The 9,534-nt window shown below is 46.9% G+C and overlaps 1 long non-coding RNA gene across 1 annotated transcript; it reads right to left on the bottom strand.

Moving 5' to 3' along the window:
* Window positions 1-239: 239 nt before the first annotated feature.
* Window positions 240-8,803, bottom strand: LOC309615829. The gene is made up of 2 exons (XR_014237089.1): window positions 8,696-8,803; window positions 240-297 (listed from the first exon to the last, which is right to left on the bottom strand). It is a non-coding gene; the product is annotated as an uncharacterized lncRNA (long non-coding RNA).
* Between the last annotated feature and the right edge of the window lie 731 nt (window positions 8,804-9,534).

Here is a 9,534-nt window from a genome sequence, read left to right as displayed (position 1 = left end):
ATTCTCTTTTTAAGCTGTTCCTTAAAACACTACTGCTTAGGAAATCAATTGGAGGCAGAAGCAGTCAAGGGTAGCCTAGGTTTAGGGTTAGGCTTAGGGTTAGGGTTAGGGTACGGCTTAGGGTACGGGTTCGGGGAGGGGTGCGGGTACGGCGTAGGGTATGAGTTAGGGTTAGGGTTAGGGTTAGTGTTAGGGTTAGGGCTCGGTTTAGGGTACGGTTTAGGATTAGGGTACGTGTAAGGGTTAGGGTAGGGGTTAGGGTTAGGGTACACGTTAGGGTTAGGGTAGTTATTAAACCTATCCCACTCTATAGATACTCCTTAGCACGTAAGGGAATATTATTTGGGGGTGCAGCCATGGAGAAGAGTTTAGACACTAGGATAAGATAAGGAACACACCCATTATAAAGAAATCACATTAGGATTCTCTTTTTAAGCTGTTCCTTAAAACACTACTGCTTAGGAAATCTATTGGAGGCAGAAGCAGTAAAGGGTAGCCTAGGGTTAGGGTTAGGCTTAGGGCTACGCTTAGGGTACGGCTTAGGGTACGGGTTCGGGGAGGGTTTCGGGTACAGCGTAGGGTATGGGTTAGGGTTAGGGTTAGTGTTAGGGTTAGGGCTCGGTTTAGGGTACGGGTTAGGATTAGGGTACGTGTTAGGGTTAGGGTAGGAGTTAGGGTTAGGGTACGCGTTAAGGTTAGGGTAGTTAGTAAACCTATTCCACTCTCTAGATACCCCTTAGCACGTAAAGGAATATTATTTGGGGGTTCAGCCATGGAGAAGAGTTTAGACACTAGGATAAGATAAGGAACACACCCATTATAAAGAAATCACATTAGGATTCTCTTTTTAAGCTGTTCCTTAAAACACTAGTGCTTAGGAAATCTATTGGAGGCAGAAGCAGTCAAGGGTAGCCTAGGGTTAGGGTTAGGCTTAGGGTTAGGCTTAGGGTACGGCTTAGGGTACGGGTTCGGGGAGGGGTGCGGGTACGGCGGGGGGTATGGGTTAGGGTTAGGGTTAGGGTTAGTGTTAGGTTTAGGGCTCGGTTTAGGGTACGGGTTAGGATTAGGGGACGTGTTAGGGTTAGGGTAGGGGTTGGGGTTAGGGTACGCGTTAGGGTTAGGGTAGTTATTAAACCTATCCCACTCTCTAGATACCCCTTAGCACGTAAAGGAATATTATTTGGGGGTCCAGCCATGGAGAAGAGTTTAGACACTAGGATAAGATAAGGAACACACCCATTATAAAGAAATCACATTAGGATTCTCTTGTTAAGGTGTTCCTTAAAACACTACTGCTTAGGAAATCAATTGGAGGCGGAAGCAGTCAAGGGTAGCCTAGGGTTAGGGTTAGGCTTAGGGTTAGGGTTAGGGTACGGCTTAGGGTACGGTTTCGGGGAGGGGTGCGGGTACGGCCTAGGGTATGAGTTAGGGTTAGGGTTAGGGTTAGTATTAGGGTTAGGGCTCGGTTTAGGGTACGGGTGAGGATTAGGGTACGTGTTAGGGTTAGGGTAGGGGTTAGGGTTAGGGTACGCGTTAGGGTTAGGGTAGTTATTAAACCTATCCCACTCTCTAGATACCCCTTAGCTCGTAAGGGAATATTATTTGGGGGTGCAGCCATGGAGAAGAGTTTGGACACTAGTATAAGATAAGGAACACACCCATTATAAAGAAATCACATTAGGATTCTCTTTTTAAGCGGTTCCTTTAAACACTAGTGCTTAGGAAATCTATTGGAGGCAGAAGCAGTCAAGGGTAGCCTAAGGTTAGGGTTAGGCTTAGGGTACGGCTTAGGGTACGGGTTCGGGGAGCGGTGCGGGTTTGGCGTAGGGTATGGGTTAGGGTTAGGGTTAGGGTTAGTGTTAGGGTTAGGGCTCGGTTTAGGGTACTGGTTAGGATTAGGGTACGTGTTAGGGTTAGGGTAGGGGTTAGGATTAGGGTACACATTAGGGTTAGGGTAGTTATTAAACCTATCCCACTCTCTAGATACCCCTTAGCATGTAAAGGAATATTATTTGGGGGTTCAGCCATGGAGAAGAGTTTAGACACTAGGATAAGATAAGGAACACACCCATTATAAAGAAATCACATTAGGATTCTCTTTTTAAGCTGTTCCTTAAAACACTAGTGCTTAGGAAATCTATTGGAGGCAGAAGCAGTCAAGGGTAGCCTAGGGTTAGGGTTAGGCTTAGGGTTAGGGTTAGGGTACGGCTTAGGGTACGGGTTCGGGGAGGGGTTCGGGTACGGCGTAGGGTATGGCTTAGGGTTAGGGTTAGGGTTAGTGTTAGGGTTAGGTCTCGGTTTAGGATACGGGTTAGGATTAGGGTACGTGTTAGGGTTAGGGTAGGAGTTAGGGTTAGGGTACACGTTAGGGTTAGGGTAGTTAGTAAACCTATCCCACTCTCTAGATACCCCTTAGCACGTAAAGGAATATTATTTGGGGGTTCAGCCATGGAGAAGAGTTTAGACACTAGGATAAGATAAGGAACACACCCATTATAAAGAAATCACATAAGGATTCTCTTTTTAAGCTGTTCCTTAAAACACTAGTGCTTAGGAAATCTATTGGAGGCAGAAGCAGTCAAGGGTAGCCTAGGGTTAGGGTTAGGCTTAGGGTTAGGCTTAGGGTACTGCTTAGGGTACGGGTTCGGGGAGGGGTGCGGGTACGGCGGAGGGTATGGGTTAGGGTTAGGGTTAGGGTTAGTGTTAGGTTTAGGGCTCGGTTTAGGGTACGGGTTAGGATTAGGGTACGTGTTAGGGTTAGGGTAGGGGTTGGGGTTAGGGTACGCGTTAGGGTTAGGGTAGTTATTAAACCTATCCCACTCTCTAGATACCCCTTAGCACATAAAGGAATATTATTTGGGGGCCCAGCCATGGAGAAGAGTTTAGACACTAGGATAAGATAAGGAACACACCCATTATAAAGAAATCACATTAGGATTCTCTTGTTAAGCTGTTCCTTAAAACACTACTGCTTAGGAAATCAATTGGAGGCGGAAGCAGTCAAGGGTAGCCTAGGGTTAGGGTTAGGCTTAGGGTTAGGGTTAGGGTACGGCATAAGGTACGGTTTCGGGGAGGGGTGCGTGTACGGCCTAGGGTATGAGTTAGGGTTAGGGTTAGGGTTAGTATTAGGGTTAGGGCTCGGTTTAGGGTACGGGTTAGGATTAGGGTACGTGTTAGGGTTAGGGTAGGGGTTAGGGTTAGGGTACGCGTTAGGGTTAGGGTAGTTATTAAACCTATCCCACTCTCTAGATACCCCTTAGCTCGTAAGGGAATATTATTTGGGCGTGCAGCCATGGAGAAGAGTTTAGACACTAGTATAAGATAAGGAACACACCCATTATAAAGAAATCACATTAGGATTCTCTTTTTAAGCTGTTCCTTTAAACACTAGTGCTTAGGAAATCTATTTGAGGCAGAAGCAGTCAAGGGTAGCCTAAGGTTAGGGTTAGGCTTAGGGTTAGGGTTAGGGTACGGCTTAGGGTACGGGTTCGGGGAGGGGTTCGGGTACGGCGTAGGGTATGGGTTAGGGTTAGGGTTAGGGTTAGTGTTAGGGTTAGGGCTCGGTTTAGGGTACGGGTTAGGATTAGGGTACGTGTTAGGGTTAGGGTAGGGGTTAGGGTTAGGGTTACGCGTTAGGGTTAGGGTAGTTAGTAAACCTATCCCACTCTCTAGATACCCCTTAGCACGTAAAGGAATATTATTTGGGGGTCCAGCCATGGAGAAGAGTTTAGACACTAGGATAAGATAAGGAACACACCCATTATAAAGAAATCACATTAGGATTCTCTTTTTAAGCTGTTCCTTAAAACACTAGTGCTTAGGAAATCTATTGGAGGCAGAAGCAGTCAAGGGTAGCCTAGGGTTAGGGTTAGGCTTAGGGTTAGGCTTAGGGTACGGCTTAGGGTACGGGTTCGGGGAGGGGTGCGGGTATGCCGTAGGGTATGGGTTAGGGTTAGGGTTAGGGTTAGTGTTAGGGTTAGGGCTCGGTTTAGGGTACGGGTTAGGATTAGGGTACGTGTTAGGGTTAGGGTAGGGGTTAGGGTTAGGGTACGCGTTAGGGTTAGGGTAGTTATTAAACCTATCCCACTCTCTAGATACCCCTTAGCACGTAAAGGAATATTATTTGAGGGTCCAGGCATGGAGAAGAGTTTAGACACTAGGATAAGATAAGGAACACACCCATTATAAAGAAATCACATTAGGATTCTCTTTTTAAGCTGTTCCTTAAAACACTACTGCTTAGGAAATCAATTGGAGGCAGAAGCAGTCAAGGCTAGCCTAGGGTTAGGGTTAGGCTTAGGGTTAGGCTTAGGGTACGGCTTAGGGTACCGGTTCGGGGAGGGGTTCGGGTACAGCGTAGGGTATGGGTTAGGGTTAGGGTTAGGGTTAGTGTTAAGGTTAGGGCTCGGTTTAGGGTACGGGTTAGGATTAGGGTACGTGTTAGGGTTAGGGTAGGGGTTAGGGTTAGGGTACGCGTTAGGGTTAGGGTAGTTAGTAAACCTATCCCACTCTCTAGATACCCCTTAGCACGTAAAGGAATATTATTTGGGGGTCCAGCCATGGAGAAGAGTTTAGACACTAGGATAAATAAGGAACACACCCATTATAAAGAAATCACATTAGGATTCTCTTTTTAAGCTGTTCCTTAAAACACTAGTGCTTAGGAAATCTATTGGAGGCAGAAGCAGTCAAGGGTAGCCTAGGGTTAGGGTTAGGCTTAAGGTTAGGCTTAGGGTACGGCTTAGGGTACGGGTTCGGGGAGGGGTTCGGGTACAGCGTAGGGTATGGGTTAGGGTTAGGGTTAGGGTTAGTGTTAGGGTTAGGGCTCGGTTTAGGGTACGGGTTCGGATTAGTGTACGTGTTAGGGTTAGGGTAGGGGTTAGGGTTAGGGTAGTTAGTAAACCTATTCCACTCTCTAGATACCCCTTAGCACGTAAAGGAATATTATTTGGGGGTTCAGCCATGGAGAAGAGTTTAGACACTAGGATAAGATAAGGAACACACCCATTATAAAGAAATCACATTAGGATTCTCTTTTTAAGCTGTTCCTTAAAACACTAGTGCTTAGGAAATCTATTGGAGGCAGAAGCAGTCAAGGGTAGCCTAGGGTTAGGGTTAGGCTTAGGGTTAGGCTTAGGGTACGGCTTAGGGTACGGGTTCGGGGAGGGGTGCGGCTACGGCGGAGGTTATGGGTTAGGGTTAGGGTTAGGGTTAGTGTTAGGTTTAGGGCTCGGTTTTGGGTACGGGTTAGGATTAGGGTACGTGTTAGGGTTAGGGTAGGGGTTAGGGTTAGGGTACGCGTTAGGTTTAGGGTTGTTATTAAACCTATCCCACTCTCTAGATACCCCTTAGCACGTAAAGGAATGTTATTTGGGGGCCCAGCCAGGGAGAAGAGTTTAGACACTAGGATAAGGTAAGGAACACACCCATTATAAAGAAATCACATTAGGATTCTCTTTTTAAGCTGTTCCTTAAAACACTACTGCTTAGGAAATCTATTGGAGGCAGAAGCAGTCAAGGGTAGCCTAGGGTTAGGGTTAGGCTTAGGGTTAGGCTTAGGGTACGGTTTAGGGTACGGGTTCGGGGAGGGGTTCGGGTACGGCGTAGGGTATGGGTTAGGGTTAGTGTTAGGGTTAGTGTTAGGGTTAGGGCTCGGTTTAGGGTACGGGTTAGGATTAGGGTACGTGTAAGGGTTAGGGTAGGGGTTAGGATTAGGGTACGCGTTAGGGTTAGGGTAGTTATTAAACCTATCCCACTCTCTAGATACCCCTTAGCACGTAAGGGAATATTATTTGGGGGTGCAGCCATGGAGAAGAGTTTAGACACTAGGATAAGATAAGGAACACACCCATTATAAAGAAATCACATTAGGATTCTCTTTTTAAGCTGTTCCTTAAAACACTAGTGCTTAGGAAATCTATTGGAGGCAGAAGCAGTCAAGGGTAGCCTAGGGTTAGGGTTAGGCTTAGGGTTAGGCTTAGGGTACGGCTTAGGGTACGGGTTCGGGGAGGGGTGCGGCTACGGCGGAGGGTATGGGTTAGGGTTAGGGTTAGGGTTAGTGTTAGGTTTAGGGCTCGGTTTAGGGTAACGGTTAGGATTAGGGTACGTGTTAGGGTTAGGGTAGGGGTTAGGGTTAGGGTACGCGTTAGGGTTAGGGTTGTTATTAAACCTATCCCACTCTCTAGATACCCCTTAGCACGTAAAGGAATGTTATTTGGGGGCCCAGCCAGGGAGAAGAGTTTAGACACTAGGATAAGATAAGGAACACACCCATTATAAAGAAATCACATTAGGATTCTCTTTTTAAGCTGTTCCTTAAAACACTACTGCTTAGGAAATCTATTGGAGGCAGAAGCAGTCAAGGGTAGCCTAGGGTTAGGGTTAGGCTTAGGGTTAGGCTTAGGGTACGGTTTAGGGTACGGGTTCGGGGAGGGGTTCGGGTACGGCGTAGGGTATGGGTTAGGGTTAGGTTTAGGGTTAGTGTTAGGGTTAGGGCTCGGTTTAGGGTACGGGTTAGGATTAGGGTACGTGTTAGGGTTAGGGTAGGGGTTAGGGTTAGGGTACGCGTTAGGGTTAGGGTATTTAGTAAACCTATCCCACTCTCTAGATACCCCTTAGCACGTAAAGGAATATTATTTGGGGGTCCAGCCATGGAGAAGAGATTAGACATTAGCATAAGATAAGGAACACACCCATTATAAAGAAATCACATTAGGATTCTCTTTTTAAGCTGTTCCTTAAAACACTAGTGCTTAGGAAATCTATTGGAGGCAGAAGCAGTCAAGGGTAGCCTAGGTTTAGGGTTAGGCTTAGGGTTAGGCTTAGGGTACGGCTTAGGGTACGGATTCGGGGAGGGGTGCGGGTACGGCGTAGGGTATGGGTTAGGGTTAGGGTTAGGGTTAGTGTTAGGGTTCGGGCTCGGTTTAGGGTACGGGTTAGGATTAGGGTACGTGTTAGGGTTAGGGTAGGGGTTAGGGTTAGGGTACGCGTTAGGGTTAGGGTAGTTATTAAACCTATCCCACTCTCTAGATACCCCTTAGCACGTAAAGGAATATTATTTGGGGGTCCAGCCATGGAGAAGAGTTTAGACACTAGGATAAGATAAGGAACACACCCATTATAAAGAAATCACATTAGGATTCTCTTTTTAAGCTGTTCCTTAAAACACTAGTGCTTAGGAAATCTATTGGAGGCAGAGGCAGTCAAGGGTAGCCTAGGGTTAGGGTTAGGCTTAGGGTTAGGGTTAGGGTACGGCTTAGGGTACGGGTTCGGGGAGGGGTGCGGGTACGGCATAGGGTATGGGTTAGGGTTAGGGTTAGGGTTAGTGTTAGGGTTAGGGCTCGGTTTAGGGTACAGGTTAGGATTAGGGTACGTGTTAGGGTTAGGGAAGGGGTTAGGGTTAGGGTACGCTTTAGTGTTAGGGTAGATATTAAACCTATCCCACTCTCTAGATACCCCTTAGCACGTAAAGGAATATTATTTGGGGGTCCAGCCATGGAGAAGAGTTTAGACACTAGGATAAGATAAGGAACACACCCATTATAAAGAAATCACATTAGGATTCTCTTTTTAAGCTGTTCCTTAAGACACTAGTGCTTAGGAAATCTATTGGAGGCAGAAGCAGTCAAGGGTAGCCTAGGGTTAGGGTTAGGCTTAGGGTTAGGCTTAGGGTACGGCTTAGGTTACGGGTTCGGGGAGGGGTTCGGGTACGGCGTAGGGTATGGGTTAGGGTTAGGGTTAGGGTTAGTGTTAGGGTTCGGGCTCGGTTTAGGGTACGGGTTAGGATTAGGGTACGTGTTAGGGTTAGGGTAGGGGTTAGGGTTAGGGTACGCGTTAGGGTTAGGGTAGTTATTAAACCTATCCCACTCTCTAGATACCCCTTAGCACGTAAAGGAATATTATTTGGGGGTCCAGCCATGGAGAAGAGTTTAGACACTAGGATAAGATAAGGAACACACCCATTATAAAGAAATCACATTAGGATTCTCTTTTTAAGCTGTTCCTTAAAACACTAGTGCTTAGGAAATCTATTGGAGGCAGAAGCAGTCAAGGGTAGCCTAGGTTTAGGGTTAGGCTTAGGGTTAGGGTTAGGGTACGGCTTAGGGTACGGGTTCGGGGAGGGGTGCGGGTACGGCGTAGGGTATGGGTTAGGGTTAGGGTTAGGGTTAGGGTTAGGGCTCGGTTTAGGGTAAGGGTTAGGAATAGGGTACGTGTTAGGGTTAGGGTAGGGGTTAGGGTTAGGGTACGCGTTAGGGTTAGGGTAGTTATTAAACCTATCCCACTCTCTAGACACTCCTTAGCACGTAAAGGAATATTATTTGGGGGTTCAGCCATGGAGAAGAGTTTAGACACTGGGATAAGATAAGGAACACACCCATTATAAAGAAATCACATTAGGATTCTCTTTTTAAGCTGTTCCTTAAAACACTAGTGCTTAGGAAATCTATTGGAAGCAGAAGCAGTCAAGGGTAGCCTAGGGTTAGGGTTAGGCTTAGGGTTAGTCTTAGGGTACGGCTTAGTTTACGGGTTCGGGGAGGGGTTCGGGTACGGCGTAGGGTATGGGTTAGGGATAGGGGTAGGGTTAGTGTTAGGGTTAGGGCTCGGTTTAGGGTACGGGTTAGGATTAGGGTACGTGTTAGGGTTAGGGAAGGGGTTAGGGTTAGGGTACGCGTTAGGGTTAGGGTAGATATTAAACCTATCCCACTCTCTAATTACCCCTTAGCACGTAAAGGAATATTATTTGGGGGTCCAGCCATGGAGAAGAGTTTAGACACTAGGATAAGATAAGGAACACACCCATTATAAAGAAATCACATTAGGATTCTCTTTTTAAGCTGTTCCTTAAGACACTAGTGCTTAGCAAATCTATTGGAGGCAGAAGCAGTCAAGGGTAGCCTAGGGTTAGGGTTAGGCTTAGGCTTAGGCTTAGGGTACGGCTTAGGGTACGGGATCGGGGAAGGGTTCGTGTACGGAGTAGGGTATGGGTTAGGGTTACGGTTAGGGTTAGTGTTAGGGTTAGGGCTCGGTTTAGGTTACGGGTTAGGATTAGGATACGTGTTAGGGTTAGGGTACGGGTTAGGGTTAGGGTACGCGTTAGGGTTAGGGTAGTTATTAAACCTATCACATTCTCTAGATACCCCTTAGCACGTAAAGGAATATTATTTGGGGGTCCAGCCATGGAGAAGAGTTTAGACACTGGGATAAGATAAGGAACACACCCATTACAAAGAAATCACATTAGGATTCTCTTTTTAAGCTGTTCCTTAAAACACTAGTGCTTAGGAAATCTATTGGAGGCAGAAGCAGTCAAGGGTAGCCTAGGGTTAGGGTTAGGCTTAGGGTTAGGCTTAGGGTACGGCTTAGTTTACGGGTTCGGGGAGGGGTGTGGGTACGGCGTAGGGTATGGGTTAGGGTTAGGGTTAGGGTTAGTGTTAGGGTTCGGGCTCGGTTTAGGGTACGGGTTAGGATTAGGGTACGTGTTAGGGTTAGGGTAGGGGTTAGGGTTAGGGTACGCGTTAGGGTTAGGGTAGTTAT

The sequence above is a fragment of the Balaenoptera borealis genome (genome assembly GCF_965194805.1).
Source record: "Balaenoptera borealis genome assembly, chromosome: 18".
Taxonomy (NCBI): domain Eukaryota; kingdom Metazoa; phylum Chordata; class Mammalia; order Artiodactyla; family Balaenopteridae; genus Balaenoptera; species Balaenoptera borealis.
The sequence above is the reverse complement of the archived record's forward strand: the minus strand, read 5'-3'. Positions and strand labels throughout refer to the sequence as shown.